At 37.9% G+C, this 21,182-nt stretch overlaps 1 long non-coding RNA gene across 1 annotated transcript; it reads left to right on the forward strand.

The window, feature by feature from the left end:
- The first annotated feature begins 1,734 nt into the window (after positions 1-1,734).
- LOC150097234 (uncharacterized) lies at positions 1,735-14,865 on the forward strand. The gene is made up of 2 exons (XR_016549674.1): positions 1,735-1,926; positions 14,193-14,865. It is a non-coding gene; the product is annotated as an uncharacterized LOC150097234 (long non-coding RNA).
- The last annotated feature ends 6,317 nt before the right edge of the window (positions 14,866-21,182 follow it).

Raw genomic sequence — 21,182 nt, forward strand, 5'->3', positions numbered from 1 at the left:
AAAAATTCTCACTCTCAAAGGATCCATCGTCACTTGTGTCGGGGGGGCTCAAAATCAGTATTAAGCCATTGATTCTTTCCTTTCTCCTAAGAAAACATTAGATAATCTATAGAAAATGCTGACATTCTCATCATTTTCGCTACTTCTGATAAGTGAACTGACTTTCACATACACAATTAAATGCCACCGTGAGGAGATACAAACTTTGCTTCTCTAGTTCGGTTACCAAATATTTTTTACACTTTCAATCGGTGGCACTGGCTAGAAAAGGAATATAAAATATTGGGGAAATGGATATAAAATGCGAATAACACTGCTAAATAGGACAACGTTCAAGACCAGTTAAGGTATATATATCCTATTAAGTTTCCCATTTTTTTATTGGTCTTGGAGGAAAAGATTTACTTCCTATACATCGTATCAAAGACTGTTCAGACGAATTGTCGATATATCATTCGATACATTATTAAGCAGTAGGAGTAATAAACCTACCAATTACAACATAATCCTAGGAGTTTTCAATCTCCTAGACGATTACAACCTTAATGGTGAACAATTTGAATGAAAGAAAGAAAAGATATTGAACAATAAGAGACGGAGATGTGTGATCAAAGAGACAGATTACAAATGGATAGAGAGACTGACACTCTTATAGGTCGGATACGTAAGTTGAGTGTTTGAAGAACCACTAAATGACTCATAGGATGAAACAGTCTTAAACGTTGTCGTGGAAATTATGGCAGAAGCAAGAACCATTTCCATAATACTCTGGGGGTTATAAAAAAAGGTTCTATTTTAAAATCACACACACACACACACACACACACACACACACACACACACACACACACACACACACACACACACACACACACGGGGAAAGCCTATAACACACAGCTGTTTCCCCGAAATGGGGGCAGCTGTATATCATTTCTCTCAAATACGAGCATAATTTAGAGTAGCCGCACACTATATATCGACATCATTTACGTAATGTGTCTACATTATGATCTTAAGATATTCATGGGGGAAGAATCTCCCCCTGTTATTACTCTCAAAGATCTTAAAGAGAAACTATTACTTTAGTGCTTCTAGGAAACTGTAAGTGATGGAACAAGGCACGTAAAAAAGCATATTCAGTGGAATTATTCATAGATGGAATTCAGTGTCTATAATCCTTTAATAGCTGCACATAACGCTTCTGAAACACAGCCCCATAGATAATAACAGACCCTTAGAGAACTGCATATTATCCACTAGTTGGATATTCATAAGTGTAGTATGTTTTAGAAAGGGTTTTTCTCTAGTTAATGTTAAAATAGGCGAATAGGTGATGAGGAAAGCAATCTTTGTTCTTTGATATATTCTTATCTATTCTCCTTTCCAATTTCTAATGATCTCGACAAGTATTTACATCTCTTACAGGCTGAACAAACACAGCATTTGAGTCAATACGCTGGTATGTGAACTAGCAAAGAGCCACCTGAGCTTGTGGTTGTTAGCAGAAGCTTGTTGGCAAGGTGCCAACAGCTACAAAAACAGATTTCCATCGAGGTCATGAGGCAAATGGTGCGAGAATAGATGTTTTCTGAATTCCTTGTTCTCGAAAACAAGTCGAAATGCGTTTTTATGTGATGTATAAATTTTATCCCGTGTTTACATCCCTGTGTGCATAATAAAAATAATTTTTATTTTATTTTATTTTTATTTTTTTGTTGGAGAGTAGTCAGATTATCGCAATTTGTTTTAAATGCTATAACAGTAATAGTTGGTTGGGCCTTGGATCAATCAGTAGTTTGTTAAAATAATTAAAATAAATTATATTTAACAAATATTCTAGAATATAATATAATCTTTAAAATACAATATAAAAATTAATATTTTAATCATTTATATCTTTGTTAATTGACAGATTAATTAAAGTCTGTAAGTACACCTTTCACTTTATTATTCCTAAAATATATATATAATTAATTCTATTTCTGATTACCCTTGGGCCCAACAGATTAAGTCCGCTATAATGGTTGCAACCTTCCAGAAACCTGTTCCCAAGCCTGATCGTTTGCCTGAGGACATTATGGACCTGATCAGAGAGAAGAACAGAGCTAGGAAGAGATTTCGTAACACTCGCGCTCCTCAGGATAAGACAGTGCTTAATAGATTGAATGGAGCAGTAAGAGATGCACTTAAAACGCATAGAAACGAAGTTTGGGATAAAAAGTTAGCCTCTATCTCACCTATTGATCACTCTATCTGGGGCCTACTGAGAAACATCAAAAACAAAAACAGATCCCTCCCCCCTATAATCTCAAACCAGGGCCTAATCCACACAGATGCAGATAAGGCAGAAGCCATACTTAAAAATCTTGAGGATCAGTGCAAACCATCTTATAACAACATTGATTTCAATCATCTGTATAAAATCCACAGACAGGTTAGACATGCACTAAACCTCCCGGATACCAGTGCTGATCATATTGCACCCGCATCACCTGTTGAATTATATGATATTATTAAAAAACTTAAGAACAATAAAGCTCCTGGACCAGACAGCATCTCAAACAGGGTGATCAAGCTGCTGCCTCGAAAAGCTATAGTGCATCTGACCAGTATAATAAATGCAATCTTAAGACTTCACTATTTTCCTTCCACCTGGAAACTGGCTGATGTGATTCCTATACATAAGCCAGGCAAAGACCCACACTTACCGCAGAATTATCGTCCAATCAGTCTCATCTCCAACCTGGGTAAGATTGCAGAGAAGGTCATCCTCTCACGACTCCAAACCTCAATAAATGACCTAAACATCCTCCCTAAAGAACAGTTTGGTTTTCGGCAACACCATAGTACTACCCAGCAAATCCATAGAATTGTGGAATATATCATCACCAGCTACAACTGGCGCCAGTACACAGGAGCTGTTTTCCTAGACCTATCTAAAGCATTTGATAAAATCTGGCATTTTGGACTCCTGCACAAACTTATCTCAGCCGGCATCTCACTAAAAATGGTTCATCTAATCCGTTCATATCTTCAGAATAGATCAATGCAAGTTAAAATTAACGGTTCTATATCGTCCCAGCGCCATATCTTTGCTGGAGTGCCACAGGGATCTCTACTGGCTCCATTGCTGTTTTCTGTATACATGTCAGACATCCCTCACAATCCGATGACTTCCATTTTAGCGCTGTATGCGGACGATACGGCAATACTAACCAGATCCCTCAGACCCCACTTCGTTACTAGAAAGCTTCAAGAAAACATTCTAAAGCTGGAGGGTTGGTTCTCTAGGTGGAGATTGGAAGTCAACCCCCTGAAAAGCTCAGCGGTTCTTTTCTCAAAAAGGCCAATGTCTCCTGCAGGAGATGTGTTACTATTCAATACTAAAATTCCCTGGCAGACAGAAACAAATTACCTGGGTGTAATTCTCGACAAAAAGCTATCTTTCAACCAACATATCAAGTCTGCATGTGCAAAAGCATCTAAAGCCATAGCTCAGATTTACCCGCTAATTAATAGAAATAGCAAGCTCAGCAACAGAATCAAATTGCAACTTTACCAGATGACGATTCGTCCCATAATCACCTATGCCTCTCCAGCCTGGAGCCACACCTCTAACGCTAACATTATCAAGATTCAGCGTGTGCAGAACAAGTGCTTGAGAATGATTCTGAACGCCCCGTGGTATGTTAGAAACAGCCAGCTCCATAGAGACACAAATATTCCATATATTCTCTCTTATCTACAATCCTTAGCTTCCAAGTTTTTTCTAAAGACGTCCACACACCCCAATGATTTGATTCAACAAGCTGCAGCATATGAGCCAACGGACATATTCAAATATAGAAGACCAAAAACTATATTAGCCTCCTATAACGATGCATAATCTCCATGCCCATTCAGGGCGAGCAAACTGCTCGTAAATTTTACCCTCACTGTAACCACGACAGATAGCGGGGAATATGAAAAGCATCTTGCTTCACCCTTAAAGACATAAATGTCAATTGTCAATTGTCAATTGATTACCCTTGGGGGAAGACGGAGTAGTGGAGGGTGATTGATTCACCCAACCCAATACCCTTGGAGGGTAATGGATGGCAATGCTGTAGTCAATGAAGTTCTAACTGAGGCTCGGCTATTGCTGTTACCCTCCTGCCATGATCAGAGCTTTAATAGCTCAATAACACCTTATCCCTACACTGTCCTCTACAGATAACGGGGAAGATGAAAAGCATTCTTGCTTCGCCCCTTTAAGCCAGTCCTTATATAAGGATTACCCTTGGGGAGAATTGAATATTCTTGGTAGATAGATTCAATACCCTTGGAGGGTAATGGATGGTAATGCTGTAGCCAATGAAGTTCTAACTGAGGCTTGGCTATTGCTGTTACCCTCCTGCCTTATTGCTGTTATCCCTACACTGTCCTCTACAGATAACGGGGAAGATGAAAGCATTCTTGCTTCGCCCCTTTAAGCCAGTCCTTATAAGGAATACCCTTGGAGCCTTGGTGATTAATACCCTCCAAGGGTATTAATCACCGCATCTCACAATCGATCCTGTAAGATGCGGTGATTAATACCCTTGGAGGGTAATGGATGGCAATGCTGTAGCCAATGAAGTTCTAACTGAGGTGCGGCTGTTGCTGTAACCCCCTGGGACGCAGTTTGAGTTCGCTCTGTTAAGGTTTTTGCCTTAAGGGAGCGAGATTTGAGTCTCCGGGGAAAGTGTTCTCCGGCACGGCCCGCTGAGGGGCTTTGTCGGTGAATGCTTTTTTTCGGAATATGAGCGGTTCTGCTCGGTGGTGGTGTGTGGGTGGAAGTCCATCACTGAGTGGAGCCAACGCTGAGATGGACGGTCTTTCGCCCACGATTGAGTGGCCTAGGGATCGTCCGAATTTTTAGAGATTGGCTTTACTTACATATCACCAATGAAGTTCTAACTGAGGCTCGGCTATTGCTGTTACCCTCCTGCCATGATCAGAGCTTTAATAGCTCAATGACACCTTATCCCTACACTCTACAGATAACGGGGAAGATGAAAAGCATTCTTGCTTCGCCCCCTTTAAGCCAGTCCTTATAAGGATGATTTAATTAAAGTTAGTGGGATTGAGTTTTGAATAAGATGGCGACTCGCGTGTTAGTGTTTCGTGTCGTGTATTATTGATGGTGAATTGTGAATTTGACTGATACGTTTTTAGAGATTTATGCTTATTCATTAGTAATAGCAGTTAACTGCTTGCTGCCATAAACAGGCACTTTATTTTCATAGTGGTTTATCCAGGTAAGTCAATTGAATTTACAATGGCGATACGCTAGGCCTACTGCCGCTAGTATCGTCATTGTTGTATTTTATATCATGACATCTTATTGCTGGTAGACACCTTAGTGTGTTAGGGGATTATCTTTACCTGCTCGGGACACCTGAGCAATCTCTACTCTTTCTCCATCTGTGTCTTAACACATTTCTAAATTATTGTCATGGCAAAACTTCTGAATGAGGCCAAATTCGAGGAAGTATACATGGAATTCCTCAGACTAGGAAAGCTGCTGAGTGATGATTGGCCAGGAAAAGTCAAGCTCTTTGACACATCCCCCCCACAGCAGTCACAAAGGACAATATGGGTGACATGAGTGAAGAGCCCATAACTCTGACGCAATCAGATTTTGCACACTCCCCAAGTATGGAGGATGCTACATCCCAAGACAGCAGTTATCATACCTTGGAAACAGATACAGAGTTCCAATTGGTAAAAAAGAACAGGAAAATCTCCACCATTGTGGAAGAACCCAAAACAACAGGGAATGATCATAAAGAAAAGTTACCACCAGTCATATTAAGGATAAGGAAAAATGGATCACTGTCTCATCAGCCCTCAGAGAACAAAACATCTCATTCTCATGGGCTAAAAACTCAGATGATGGAGTTAAAACATAACCCACTACTGTCTAGGATTACAGACAGATGACCAGATTTATGGACAATGCTAACGTCCGATATCACACCTTCACTTTCCCCAGCGAAAAGAACCTTAAAGTTGTTCTACGTGGGATAGCTGAAAGTATCACTCCTGATGTGTCCATTGATCTCTCCAGACAGGGCCTGTCCCCAGTTAAAGTGAGCAGAATGCTCAGATCAGATAAAAGACCAATGCCTTTGGTGCTGGTGGAAATAAACAACACACAAAAGCAGATCTATGAACTGACTGTAGTATGCGGTCTCAAAATTCCAACTGAGCCTCTTAGGAAAAGAGCATCTGCAGGTCAGTGTCATAGATGCCAAAGGTTTGGACATGCCCAAAAATTATGTAAGATAGTCTTCAGGTGCTTGAAGTGCGGCGAGGGACACCAGACCATCACATGCACCAAACCTCGCACAACTCCAGCATGCTGTGCAAACTGCAGAGGACCTCACCCCGCCAACTACAAGGGATGCATTTCCAATCCAAAAAATCGAGGACCAACAAAAGTCAATCTTGCTCCTCCACGTAACAACGTTTTAAGCAACCAAACAAATCGTCTTTGCCTTCTACCTCACAAGAAGGAACAACCATGACGAAACCTATGCTGAGGCTGCAAGAACTAAGCCTCTTACATCTCTCTCAAGCTAGAAAGCTCCAACATAACATCCGTTTTAACAGCCTCACTTGCCACTATGCTGCAAGAATTCAGCAAGACATGCCCCTCAACATCTTCCAGAGATTCCTGCAAGGCAATAAAAACATTATAACAGCCATCTGTCATGAATAATAAATTCAAACCAAAAGCTCTTAAGATAATCGCATGGAATGCAAATGGATTGACGAACAAGATTTTGGAACTTCAAGAATTTTCAACTCGTCTCAGTGCTGATATCATTTTGATTGGTGAAACACACCTAAGACCAGCTAATAATCCAAAAATCCTTGGGTATGCTATGTACAGAAACGACAGAATTGGCACAAGAGGTGGAGGCACAGCCGTATATATTAAGAGTTATTTGAATCATAACACAATAGACAAGCCCAAAACAGTAAACCTGGAGGTGACCGGTGTGGAGGTACATACCTTCAATGCTGGGAGTCTCAAGATCTATGCTGCTTATAACCCTCCAAGCATTCCTCTGCTGACAACAGATCTGGACTCCATACTTGGTCCAAATGACTCCATAATAATAGCAGGAGATTTCAACTCAAAACACACAGCTTGGCACAGCTCATCAACTAACACGAAAGGCCACACACTTTTCAACTATGCAATGCTCAATTCTGTTGTTGTGGCTGGCCCTACCGAGCCCACCCACTTCAGCCCTTCGGGTGGCTCGGATGTGCTGGACATTGTCATCTTTAAAAATTTAAGATACCAATTCAAATTGGAATCAGTCAACGAATTATCTTCTGACCACAGTCCCATAGTGCTTAATCTAGGTTCATCAGATCAATTCTTTCCTCTGCACACATTCATACCATGGGACAAGTTAGCCAAGATTCTTCCCGATCATATTGGTCTGGTGTCCAATATCAGTAAAAAGGAAGAGTTTGACACAGCAATAAATAACTTAACCATACAAATTTAGAAAGCAATAGAATCGGTCAGACAATCCACTGTCTTCCGCCCAATCAACCGTATCCCTGAAGAAATCATGGATCTAATCAGAGCAAAAAATAGAGCCAGGAAGAGATACCACAATACCAGAGCCCCTCAAGATAAAACAGTATCGAACAATCTAAACAGGCAGGTCCGAGAAGCGCTTCAAAAACACAGAAAGCATCAATAGGAAACCAAATTGGCTAACATCAATACTGAAGGTCATTCTGTATGGAAATTCTAAAAAGCAACTCATATCCCCTATACAAACCAAGAAAGGGACAGTTCACAAAGATGAAGAGAAAGCCGAAGCACTAGTAGATAACCTAGAATCTCAGTGCAACCCATCTTATACAAATCTAAATATCAACCTTATGTACAAGATTCATCGTCATGTTAGGACAACCTTAAGACAGAACACTGTTAACTCCGAACATATCACTGCTACAAATCCGGCAGAAATGATAAATATCATCTCCCATCTAAACAATAAAAGAGCTACAGCACCGGATGGCATAACTAACAGAATAGTAAAACTACTTCCAAGAAAGGCCATAGTCCATCTCGTCAACATTACAAATGCCATCTTTAGATCCCAGAATTTCCCTACTACATGGAAAACAGCCACAATCATACCACTGAAGAAGCCAGGAAAAAATGCTCACCTTCCCGAAAGCTACAGACCCATAAGCCCATTGTCCAGCCTCGGAAAGATGACAGAGAAAGTGATCCTCTCAAGATTCCAAGCAGAAACATATAAGTTAGGAATATTGCCTAATGAACAGTTCGGCTTCCGATAGTACAGCTCAACAAGTGCACCGGCTGGTAGAAATCATTACTAAAGGTTTCAACTCGAAACTCAATACAGCTGCCATCTTCATCGACGCAGAGAAGGCGTTTGACAAAGTGTGGCATCAAGCCCTTCTCTACAGACTGATAAAATTTAACTTTCCAGTCAAGTTAATAAAAATAATACATTCTTACCTGAAAGACAGATATATGCAGGTCAGGGTCAGCGAAACGGTTTCGACCAGACGCAGGATCTCGGCAGGCGTACCTCAGGGATCTCTTCTGGCACCTCTCCTGTTTTCAATCTATGTAGCAGACATCCCTCTATTGAACCCAAGAACAACATTCACTGCATTATATGCAGAATAGGCATATAATGCAGTGAATTATATGCCTATTCTAGTTATATGCCTATTTTAGTTCCCAAAACTGGCAACTAAAAGACTACAAACTAGCATACACATTTTAGAAAAGTGGATGGCAGACTGGAGGATCCAAGTTAACCTCCAGAAAAGCTTAGCTATATTGTTTACTAGAAAGAAAATCCATACCATGGAGGATATTTATTTATTGGGAGTAAAGATTCCATGGCAGACTGAAGTTAAATATCTTGGAGTGATTCTTGATAGTAAACTCCTATTCAGCAAACATTACATTACCTCAAAGACATCCAACGTCTTAGCACAGCTCTACCCTATGATCAACAGACAAAGTAAACTGGACACGCAAACAAAATTAACAATTTACAAGATGGTAATTCGATAGGTTATCACTTACGCATCCCCAGCTTGGAGCCACACCGCAAATTCAAACATTCTAAAACTTCAGAGATTACAGAATAAGTGCCTGAGGATGATTCTGGATGCCCCTTGGTTTATAAGAAACACCAAGATCCATAGAGAAGTTAATATCCCTTATATCTCTTCCTTTCTCATAAATGTAGCTGAGAAGTTCTTTACCAAGACAAGTAACCATCCAAACCCGTTAATCAAGGAAGCCTCGGAATATAATGAAGCAGAAATCAACAAATATAAAAGACCAAAGTCTATCTTAAGTTCAGCTGAACACAGCTAACTTCACTGCCCTCAATGGGGGAGCATATAACTCACAAACACTCCATTCAAAGTTCTTTCATTACAAGACAAAGGGGAATATGAAAAGCAATTCTGCTTCACCCATCTAGCCAGAAAAGTTAAACATGTTGTTAATGATTTAATTAAATAGTTGAAAAATATTTCAATAAGTTTATATTAATGCGTCACTTGTCACTTATTAAAATTTATTATTAAAATATGGTCTAAAACCAATATAAATGAAATCTTATATTCTATTGTGATTTTTTTAATAATTATCTCATTAGCTAAATCTTGTACTTCAATGGAGGATTTTTCTCTTCTACCTTACCAATATTCACATATACACTTACAAAATGCTTATTGAATTTTTCTACAACCACCACTGGATAATTCAAAACGGTGAGCTAGTTATGTTGATTCGTTTTTATTATCTCATTTCCTCCCTTTGTGTTAGGCACAGTGACTTGTCATGGCTATGCAACTGAGCTAATTAATACTCGAACAGGGCGGTTAATCCTATGTGCATAGTGTATTATAAAAGTCAGCTGCGTGTTTTCTTCTTAATCAGTTTTACCAGTTTCGTGAGATGAAAAACTCATATCCATATGGGACCGACTAACTCACCTTCCATTGAAAAGTCCAATTAAAAGTTTCCAAGAAAAATGTATTGTTGAAACCGACTTAGTTACAAAAGGTATTTTTTACTTAAGTCCTTTTTTGCATATATACATCATTTTGCATTAAATTTAGAATTATAGCTAATTGTAATTCATATTTTGTTTTAGAATTTTAATTACGAATTACAATATATGAAGTACACTGAATATGAAGCAAAATCAATTACTCTAGATTTATTTATCAAATCAATATATATATATATATACACCCTTTGCATATATATTTATATTCCTTGCAAGATATTTCTTTAAGAACTTGATTAGCCATCCAGCTGACTCTAAGTTTATTACGAAATTTCCTTCCAGGAATAGATTTAAACATTAAGTTATGTAAGATGTCCCTCAATATGCTATCTGTTTTGCATTAGTGCCTCTTCTATTAAATAAGCGTTCCAATTAATAAATAATTATCTTATGACATCATCAGAGTTTGATCTTTGGAAATTCTACTCTTGATGTTTTCTAATTATATTTCCCACCTTAATTTTAATTTCTCTTCCAAAGACAAATGATTACTGTTATACAGAGGTTCTAAGCTATCCATAGGGTCTTTCTCTAATTCCTCAAATTCATTTCTTCCCTCTTTAGTAGGTTGTCGTACAAGATCATTAATAATTATCAAGAAGACGTTTCTCCAAACATTTATTATACATTATCAGGTCTTTCATTTTCCTAGTCAATATCTTTCATAATAAAATTCTCCATTAGTAATACTTATCACTACTTCCTACACTTTTACTCCCATCCACAGCTATACTGAATCCATGCTTATTACACGCACATTGTAATTCCATTATGCATTTCTATATGATGAGCGCCATTGTCAAAGCCATTACTCAGAAATCCCCATGTTATGTGGCTCAATTTCTCTTGTTAATCATTTAAAATCGTATAGGATATTCTTTAATTTAGTAATAATTAATATATAAGAACGTTATACCATTGATCCCATAAATTAATAAACCTACACTCATATGCAGTGTATAAATTGATACACTGCATATGAGTGGAGACTCAATAGGTTATCTTACTCTAACGCAGGGATTCTCAACCTATGGTACGCGTACCACTGGTGGTATGTGAGCCACTGCCTTACTGGTACTTCTAATATCTTGAAGATCTTTTTTTTTTTTTTATTGTCCTTATAAGGACTGGCTTAAAGGGGCGAAGCAAGAATGCTTTTCATATTCCACGTTATCTGTAGAGTACAGTGTAGGGATAAGGTGTTATTGAGCTATTAAAGCTCTGATCATGGCAGGAGGGTAACAGCAATAGCCGAGCCTCAGTTAGAACTTCATTGGCTACAGCATTGCCATCCATTACCCTCCAAGGGTATTGGATTGAATGAATCAATCACCGCATCTCACGGTTGATTGATTCTTAAATCACTATCACTGCAACCTCTTGAAGATTAGTTCTAGTAATTCTAATTATAATTTCTTTATGTGTAAAATTTAAGGGTGTATTAATAATTTTAAAATTGCTAAAAATATATAAAAAAATTAAGAATATTGAAATCTATATTTAAGTAAAATTAAGTTATGTAATTATTTTATATTTTTATGTTATTTTTGCTTCAAATTCAAACAAAACATGCAATTAGTTCTAAATATAAAGAGAGGTTTGGCTGTTCATTGGGAATGTAAATTTGAATTAGGCTTAACATTAAAGCAATTTACTAATGTAAAAAAAGCGATGTGGGATGGTGAGGCAAGATATGGCCAACAACAAAACGAATCCAACGATCTCATAGCACATGGGGCTTTCTTGAAACTCTTACGTTTTTATAATCCAGCAATTCACTTCTTTGAAGTCTCCATTTCTAGTCCCCAGGGAAGACTCTCTCACCACTTGTGGACTTCGATACCATTTTTGTGTCTCCATTTGAAGGCTGTAGTAATTTGGCCTCTTTGATGGGCCATCTACTCAGGGTTCTTGGATGTCTGAAATTAATTGCGATAAAGGGGTAGGAAGAAAATAAACCGAGTGTAATAGAACCTCGAGGAAGAAATCGTCTAGTAATCCCCAAAGGCCTGAAACACCAAGAGAAGAAGACATGTAGCGGCAGCATGTCAGATCGCTTCTAATTACTGTTGTACTGAACCCCATCTTAGGTGATTAAATTCCAGCTCAGATCTTTTTCTTCGATTAAACGCACTGTAACCGAGTTAAGCCTTCTCTAAGTAGGTTAGAGGTAACAGAATTTTTACCAAGTTAATCTTTTACGTGTGCTAGCAACTCTACACTGAGGTATTAGTTACAGTTTGTAGCTCCAGTGTTCGTCGCTGGACAAATTAAATAAAGAAAAAAAAAAAAAAAAAGTCGAAACTCTATGCACTGCAGGAAATTCTACGAACTTTTAATCTCGAGCCCAGAACTCCGAAAAGTTTTAAGTCACTTTCTTTAAGTCTTCTGTACCTAAGAGAGTTCAAGGTATTTGCAACAATAGCTAACATAGCAAGCGACTACAACGAACAGAACAAGTCGAGGCTGTTTCGCTTCGTTTGCTACAATCCAGAAGGGAGTTGAGTGAGGCTGCAAACATGCATCCGGGTACTTCGTTCATTTTTCATCCTCGGTCGACTTTAGTCATCCGCCGCCGAAACACTTTTCTTACGTAAAAAATTCATTTAAAAGGAGTATTTGTGACACGCACTCTGTCTATCATCCATCTATCTGTCTGTCTCGTAACAAAAAAAGAGTAATATTCCTGATACTTCTGCGTAGTAGAATTTTCTGAAACCTTTCATGTCAGTTCTATTGGAAACAATTTCATTTTGCTAAAACCCCATTCGAGTTCGATAAAACCGTTAGGCTTAGTGAAGTCAAGATCAAAAGTCTCCGGAAATTTAAAAGTGTATTAAACTATTTATATTTAAACAGACAGTTTAAGTTTAAAATCAGGTTCAAAGTTGGGTAGTTTTCAAGGCGAATTCAGATCCACTAATGAAAGCTGAAATTAACTTCAACACGTTATATGAGTAAGATGACTCACGAACTTCATGTTGAGAGTAATTAACAGATTTTTTTTTTATTTAACTTGATAAAATATACATTAGAAGATAGGTAACAAAAGGACTATTTACATATAATAAGTATATAAGTATATACGTAGGCTGTTCAATAAGTAATAAGACTATATTTATACAGAAAACAGATTACCTTTAATCGTCATCATTTACATGGTCTTTTTCGAAGTAACTACCGTGAGACGCGATGCATTTGTCCCAACGTTGCGTCCACTTCTTAAACACATGTGAGAGTCCGTTTTTTGAGAGTTCTTTCAAAACCGCCTCCGCAGCTTTTACACGTGCTTTGTTGCTTTCGAAATGGCGGCCTCTTAGTGGTTTCTTGAGCCGAGGAAGCAGCCAGAAATTGCACGGTGCGAGATCAGGACTGTATGGAGGGTGAGGTAGGATATCTGTGTTGTTCTTCTGCAAAACGTCCACTACACAACCAGCAATATGTGGCCTTGCATTATCGTGGTGCAATAAGAAGCCATTCTTCAGCAATGGACGCTTCCTTTTGACGTGCTTGATGATAATCGCTGCTGTGTTGATCATTGTCTCTGTGATGGACGTTGAAGGTCTTCCCTCACGTTCAAGATCTTCCACATTTTGCCTTCCTTCCTTAAAAGTTTTATGCCAGCGAAAAACACTCGCCTTCGACATTGCTTCATCGTGGAAAGCTTCGCGTATCGTGTTAAAAGTGTCCGATGCCGATTTTTGCAAACGCACACAAAATTTAATCGCACAACGCTGTTCCAAGGACGCGTTTCCATTTCGAACACTGGTCGCGCCTCGCAGGTGCGCCGAAACAAGCTTGCGTTTAGTCACGTGACACTCTGGCACATCAGCCCGTGTACGCCATCTATCAACCTCTTTTGTTAATACAGACAGCAACATTTCTTTATTCCACAGAAATTAATATTGTGATGAGTGGTTTCGCCACAGTAAAATTAGTCTTATTACTTATTAAACAGCCCACGTATTATAAAGAGAAAGGAAGATTTTCCTTTCGGATATGCAATAGAAAATGCAATAAATGAATCAACAATACAGTTCAATTTCACTCTTAGTTATCTTTCAGATGAAGTGTATTGTCGTCAGCAATCCAGAACAGGGTACCAGTTGGATTCCACTCCTATGTGAATTTCGCGATTCTTTGATTACTTTGTAGTAATCAAGTTCCAGTGAAAGCCTGCTTTGTAGTTTCCGACGGAGGCTATACATGAGGGTTTGTGCCGATTCGGAGATGGATGGTGCTGGTTATATCTTATATGTTTTAGATAGAAGCTGTAGATGACGGCCTTAGCGCAGATGAAGAGGAAACTGCATGTTCTGTGTCTGTTTTCTTCTGTATAGACTAAATTCCAGTAGTCTTCTTGGCTGTGAGCGTAGTTACAGGTGCTAGAGGCAGTATTCTGGGTGATCATCGCTTTGTTTGCAGGACAGGTTAGATATATATATGTTCCAAGGTACCTGAAACTTCGCAGAATACACACAGAATCGTTTCTGTGAGCTGAAATTTGTTACTCTACACATCATAGAGTAATTAACAGATAGATCGAGCATATTCAATACATAAGACTACTCGTATCCATTATGGCTTAATTTAAAAAGGTCTTTAAAAATTCTATTCTCAAAATATATTGATGTTGACTTTGAAAATACCTTTTTAATGTTTCAATAGAATATTCTCCTCTAATTTCTGTCCTTGCTTGCTGTTAGTGGAATAAATAACAGAATGCATTATCTATAAACAGCTCACCTCACACATGGCACTGATGCGCTAATATCTTGTACCTCTCGTATGTGGGATAAAAATTGTGGGATAAATATAAAAATAATTAAATAAAATGTCATTTATTTTATTTATTTTTTTTATTATCTGGGGTTTGTAGAAAAGAAACAGTTGTTCACGGGCGTAGTAAGGTCTAGAGAATAGGCTAACTCCCACATTTTTGATTGCTTCGAGTTATTTATGCTAAGATAATAGCCAAGTTATGATAAGGTAAACTTTTGATCAGAAAGAAAGGCATGGATGATATCAAACCATAACAGGTGGTTTCTTGTTTTCTATTTTTGAGAAATGAAAGGTTGAATCTTGAAGAAATGAGGTCATTAGATCATTTCTCACTAGAGAATAGTGCAAAGATTAGCATTTAAAAATGACTTGTATGTGAATTAAGAAGATAATGAACATTGGCCACTGAGGTTACAAAACACTGTTGATAATTTTTATTTTTATCTATTGATTTAAGTTTGCTTTTTTATTAGTACAAAGAGGGAGAAAAGGTCATGAGCCACATTCATTGTATTTCTCGACTGAGTTCAATTCTTGGTCGGTTTGGCTGTTTTCCCTGAGGGAAAAATTGAGTTTTCTGAAGGAAAAAAATCCTCTACCACCTTCTTATAAATCCAGAACGTAGTAACGAAACACAAAACACAAACAAACAAGTCGAATCAAATTATATGAATCAATAATAATATTAACAGTTACCTATGGGAGCAGAAGCATGGGCAATTAAGAAAAGAGAGGAGAAAAATCTGTTGGAATTTGAAATGAAATTCTTAAGAAAAATAAATAAAACAAGTTGGATAGAAAAGAAAACGAATAACAAGGGTGGACAAGAATTATCGTAAAAGACAATATTAGAAAAAATTAGAAAACAACAACTGAGATGGTTCTTCCACGCTGCACGCATGGACGCAGACAGACCACCTAACATCCTAATAAATACTTTCACAACCAGAACAAAAAAAAAACGGAAGAGCAATAATCACCTAGTTGAAATCAATAAGGAACACTTCGGGATCTAGAACTTATAATGAGCTTTGCTTTTTAAAAAGAAATGGAGAATACTGGAAGATCCTGCTTAATGGAAGACTCAACCCGTCTTAGACGGAAAAGAAGAAAAAGAAGGACTATCCGACATCATCTCTCCTTCTCAACTTTTTTTCATTCAGCTTTTCTGAAACGACGCCCTCCATTATAGAACTCGCATTTATTCACCTGTCTTACATTTTTATTTTTGTTTTCAATCTCGACAGGTGGCAGACATATATCAGATGATAACAAATCAGTTTTCTTCCTAGCCTAGCAAACGGATCTCCTTTCTCTTCAGTCTTCACCCTTCAACTTTCTCAACCACTACCTCATTCATTTCATTATTTCGATTTGTATAATAAAATTCTCGGTCACTACCATCGTTCTTCATTTGGCTGCAAAGGTCTGGGTTAGACCCCCTATCCCGATACTTTTAAAACAACTCAACTCCGAAGTTTGTTCGTATCAACTAAAACAAAGTACAGAACGAAATTAATGTATTGAAGAATTCGAATCCCTACAGTGATCGAGTTTCACATTGAACACCATTCCCAAATTGACTCTCAATATACCCGAAAGACGTAATCACTTCAGAACTTTAGACTCGATGCTATTTCACATCAGATCATTTTCAATCAACCGAAGCAAAACGAAATTCAGAGACGCATATCGAGATCAGTGCAAATCACCAAAGATATAACATACCGCTACGAGAATCGAGGTCAATTCGAGTGTATTAAGCTCAATTCAAAGCCATTAAAGTTAAAACTGCAAGACTATGAAACAAGCGAACGTGGTCTATAAAAGCCGAGTCTGTTAAAGCGAAACACAAGTGCATCGAGCTGAATGCAATCCAAACAGGCGACCTCTAAACACACCTACCCAACGAAGGCTTTCGTTCCGTTAAATCCCAAAGAACGTCATTTATCTAAATTCCCCTTACGATTCTCTAAGGCACCTTCAATTACTTGTTTTTGACATCCAGGAAGAGACTTTATTTGTTAACAAAGCCATAAAATTTACATAGAAAGGACACGTGCCACGAGCTGCGTGTGATATTAGCCGAAGAGCTGATTAAATGCTTCGTTAATTGGAAGGCATTGAGTTAATGTGTATGACGGCTGGGAGCGAGGTTAACAGTGTTTACAGATGTGCCCGAGCGAAACGCGAAGAGGCGATCAAGCAGCAAAGCACACGACAAAGAAAGGATCGCATTAAATTTAAGTAAGGGCGCATCTTGCAGCAACCCAAACACCGGATCTCCGTGTCCAGCTTCGTTGGCACACCGGCTCCAGCATTAGAGGATTATGCGGCTAATAAATGTTTCAAAACTACGACACGCTTCGGGACTCGCGGATCCCATTTAATTATAACCTGTACAACATTACACAATGACAACAAGTCCACTTCCTTCCCTCACTACGTTCTACTGAAGCGACGCCACTGGATTAGAATAATTCCTTTAACTGTCTCTCCATGTTTCTAACTCTCTCTCTCTCTCTCTCTCTTGTTTTTATCATATGCAGAGAAACTTGAGATCAATATGTCTCTTGCCTAACTGCTCTCTTTTCCTACTAGTCTATGTATTCGATCCCTCATTCAATTTACTCTCTCTCTCTCTCGCTCTTGTAATATCTATTCACGCATCTGTTTTTCTCTGTCCCTCAATCGTTCTCTCTCTCTCTCTCTCTCTCTCTCTCGCTCTTGTAATATCTATTCACGCATCTGTTTTTCTCTGTCCCTCAATCGTTCTCTCTCTATCTCTCTCTCTCTCTCGCTCTTGTAATATCTATTCAACCATCTGTTTTTCTTTAACCCCAAACCATTCTCTCTTTCTCACTCCCTCGTAATATCTCATCATCTGTCTGTTTCTCTTTATCCGTCAGTCTCTCTTGATCTCTCCTCTCTCTCTTTCTTTCTCTCTTTTTCTCTCTCTTTATCTCTCCTCTCTTTCTTTCTTTTGATCTCTTCTCTCTCTATATATCTCTCCTCTCGCTCTTTCTTTCTCGCTCTCTCTTTCTCTCTCTCTTGTAATATCTATTCATCTATCTGTTTTTATTTATCCCTCAATCGTTCTCACTCTCTGTCTCTCGTAATATCTCATCATCTATCTGTTTCTCTTTATCCGTCCATCTCTCTTTCTTTCTCTCTCACTTTCTCTCTCCTCTTTTTTTCTTTTGATCTTTCCTCTCTCTCTTTCTTTCTCTCTCTTTATCTCTCCTGTCTCTCTTTTTTTCTCTCTTTCTTTCTCTCTCCTGTCTCTCTTTTTCACTCTCTCTCCCTTTCTCTCTCTCTCTTGTTATATCTATTCATCCATTTGTTTTTCTTTATCCCTTCAATCGTTCTCTCTTTTCAGTCTCTCTCGTCATATCTCATCACTATCTGTTTTTCTCTATCCATCCGTCCGTCTCTCTCTCTCTCTCTCTCTCTAGAAATATCCATCCATACATCTGTTTTTCTCTGTTCCTCAATCGTTCTCTCTTTCTCACTCTCTCTAGTAATATCTCATCATCTATCTGTTTCTCTTTATCCGTCCGTTTCTCTCTCTCTCTCTCTCTCTTTCTCTCTGTCTCTCGTGATTATCTATATATTTCTATTCGTCAATCTCTCTCTCTCTCTCTCTCTCCCTTTTATAATTTTGCTTTATTTGCGTCTCTTAGTGTTCTTAGAAGAAAGAAAAGGGAAGAACCTTTGCTTTCTTCGTCTATTTATTTATTTATTTATTCTATTCCTTTCCAGAATCTCGATGGACCTTTGAAATAGATGCTCAATAGAAGTTAACTAAGAAGGTGAGAGGATTTTTCTCTTTATGAATTTCTATTTTACTCGTCAGAAACAGACAAACCAGCCTAGGAGCATATGCAAATTAACCATTGTCCTCAGAATTTTGCTTACTTTAATTCTTAAAGTAACCAAAGCTTTGAAGCTTAGTTTGAACTAAAGTAAGCAACTACAATTAAACCTCACTTTAATTGTAGTTGCGTTAGTTACAATGATGTCCTTTGAGTATAAAGACGCTTTGAATTACATCTAGAAAAGAAGTAAAAGTCACTTTTAAGGGTCTTTAACTAAACAAATGTTTCATTAAAACAAAAGAGGGATTAGTTCCTTCCTTGAACTTTATTCAGCAATTGTGGGGAATTATAATCCCAGTGTAATCACTTTGGAGGTCGACACAACTCTTCTGTCATATGCTTTTACTATTTGGTTTGTCGCAATATAACTAAATGTACTGTTTACGAAACCACACCTTCGCTACTGTTATGACTTCATCCTCTGATACGAAATTGCGTCTGTTTAATGTTCTTGGGGTTTCAGCAAAATGGAACCAACTATAAACCGACAGTAATTGCCCAAGACTCTGAAACTTTGCAGACTTGGAACATTTGTGACGAACTTCATTTTGCCATTTTGGAGCAAAAATCTACTGCGCGTTATTAGGAATTCTTTGAACCCGTGCCTTCATTTCTTGCTGTGTTTTTGTTGCAATGTAGCATTCCCGGTGTCAGAGGAATATTTACAACAGATCAACCGTAGGGGGTTGATCTCATTCAAGAAGGCTGGCATCCCAGCCAGAAATTTATATTTTTTTCACTTCAAGGAAGTTACAAACCAGCCAGCGAACACATATATTTGACAGACGTAATAAACTCACCTCATGGATTGATTATGTTGCTTTACTCTAATCTAAAATAACCAACCGTCTTCACAGTATAAAGATGGATGCACGCATCTATCTTTATACTGTGATTTGTGCGAGAACAACTACTTTATATTTTCTTTAAAAAAATAAAGAAATATCAATCTTAAGAATCTAATGAAACAACATCCACATTCTAAAACTTTGCTTGGGATCTAATTTGAAAAATATTTATGAACCAATAGCAGTGCATCACCATAAATATTCTACCTGCGGTACCTTCAAGAAAAAACAACTTTTCGTATATTTTAAACTCGTCTGTTTTAAGTTTCTCTAACGGCTATTTATAAAGCTGGTTTATCCAGAAAAAAAACATAAAAAATCACAAAAATAACAAAACCCTTTTTCTTTTGTAGCGAAGTTGTTTCTAGGTTGAAATATTAATTCTTCGGCTGAGAAGAATGCATGGGAAGATCGCGTATAAATAAGACGCTACATTTCTAAAGAGATCTTGAAAGAAAATATATAACGTGTTTTAGAAGAGCACTACCTCAGCTTTTGTTAAAAGACAGAAACAAATGTTCTACACAAGAATTTTGTAAGAAAACTTGGACGCCAGATTACTGCTACTGTAAGTAGCTAGGAGATTTGCAAAGCAGACTTTAAGAATGACCTAGAGAAGAAATGCTGTTAGCTGAAGGGGTGGGAGGAATCAATAAAAATACCATAAACTACCATTAATATCTTCCTCCTTCTTTTGGCATTCGCAAACGTCTTGGGATTATAAGAAACTGGATTTCTTTTATGGGAAAAGTGCATCTGGTTTACAAAACGCATGTTAATGCCGAGTTTTATTATTCTTTAGCTGACGGCGAAAACAAAAGACACTTATCATGCCTTGGCTGTGTTGAGAATACGTTACAAACATCTGTAGAGCGGTTTCTTAGTAGGGAATATATCAATTCGGGATTAAATATGGAAGCGTCTTATCATAATATTAAATGGCGTTCAGAAGGATGCGCCCTACAAAGATAGAATGCATCATCATTATTACGAAGGGAAAAAAGAAAAAAAGATACGTAATTCAAAGTGTATTGAATCTAAAACTATAATAATAATCTGCTGTACTTACAGGCCTTTAAGGCCCACGATCTGTCAAGATTGGCTTTCGTAACCATAATTTTAGGAGAAGTTTTTCAGTCTTGTACATAAATATGTATTTGGGTGTGTAAATTGCGTTTTATCCTGATCGGTTTCTCAGTTAGCGGGACCAACAACTCCGCCACCTCCGTATGTTTAACGCCTGGTCTTAAATTAAAGAGATGCTTTAATAACGGTTCTACGCATTAGCGACTGGATTCGAACCCTATATTTCCTCCAGAAGTCTTCATCGAAACGGCCTGAGCTACGAAGCCTCTGAAACTAAAGCTGGGATGAACAAGAACAACAACAACAAAAAAAAAAAACGGAAGGACTCACTAAAGTGAAATGCACTCTATTAAGTGGAGTAGTTTTTTAAAAGAGATCACCGTTGGTCACTTCTTTGATGTCTTAATGATAAATGATTTTAATATTAAGACCTTTCTTTCATCAATGTTGGTTGATATCGA

Source organism: Typopeltis vanoorti, chromosome 17 (genome assembly GCF_054136105.1).
Source record: "Typopeltis vanoorti isolate ZY-2024b chromosome 17, IOZ_Tvanoo_1.0, whole genome shotgun sequence".
Classification (NCBI taxonomy): Eukaryota; Metazoa; Arthropoda; class Arachnida; order Uropygi; family Thelyphonidae; genus Typopeltis; species Typopeltis vanoorti.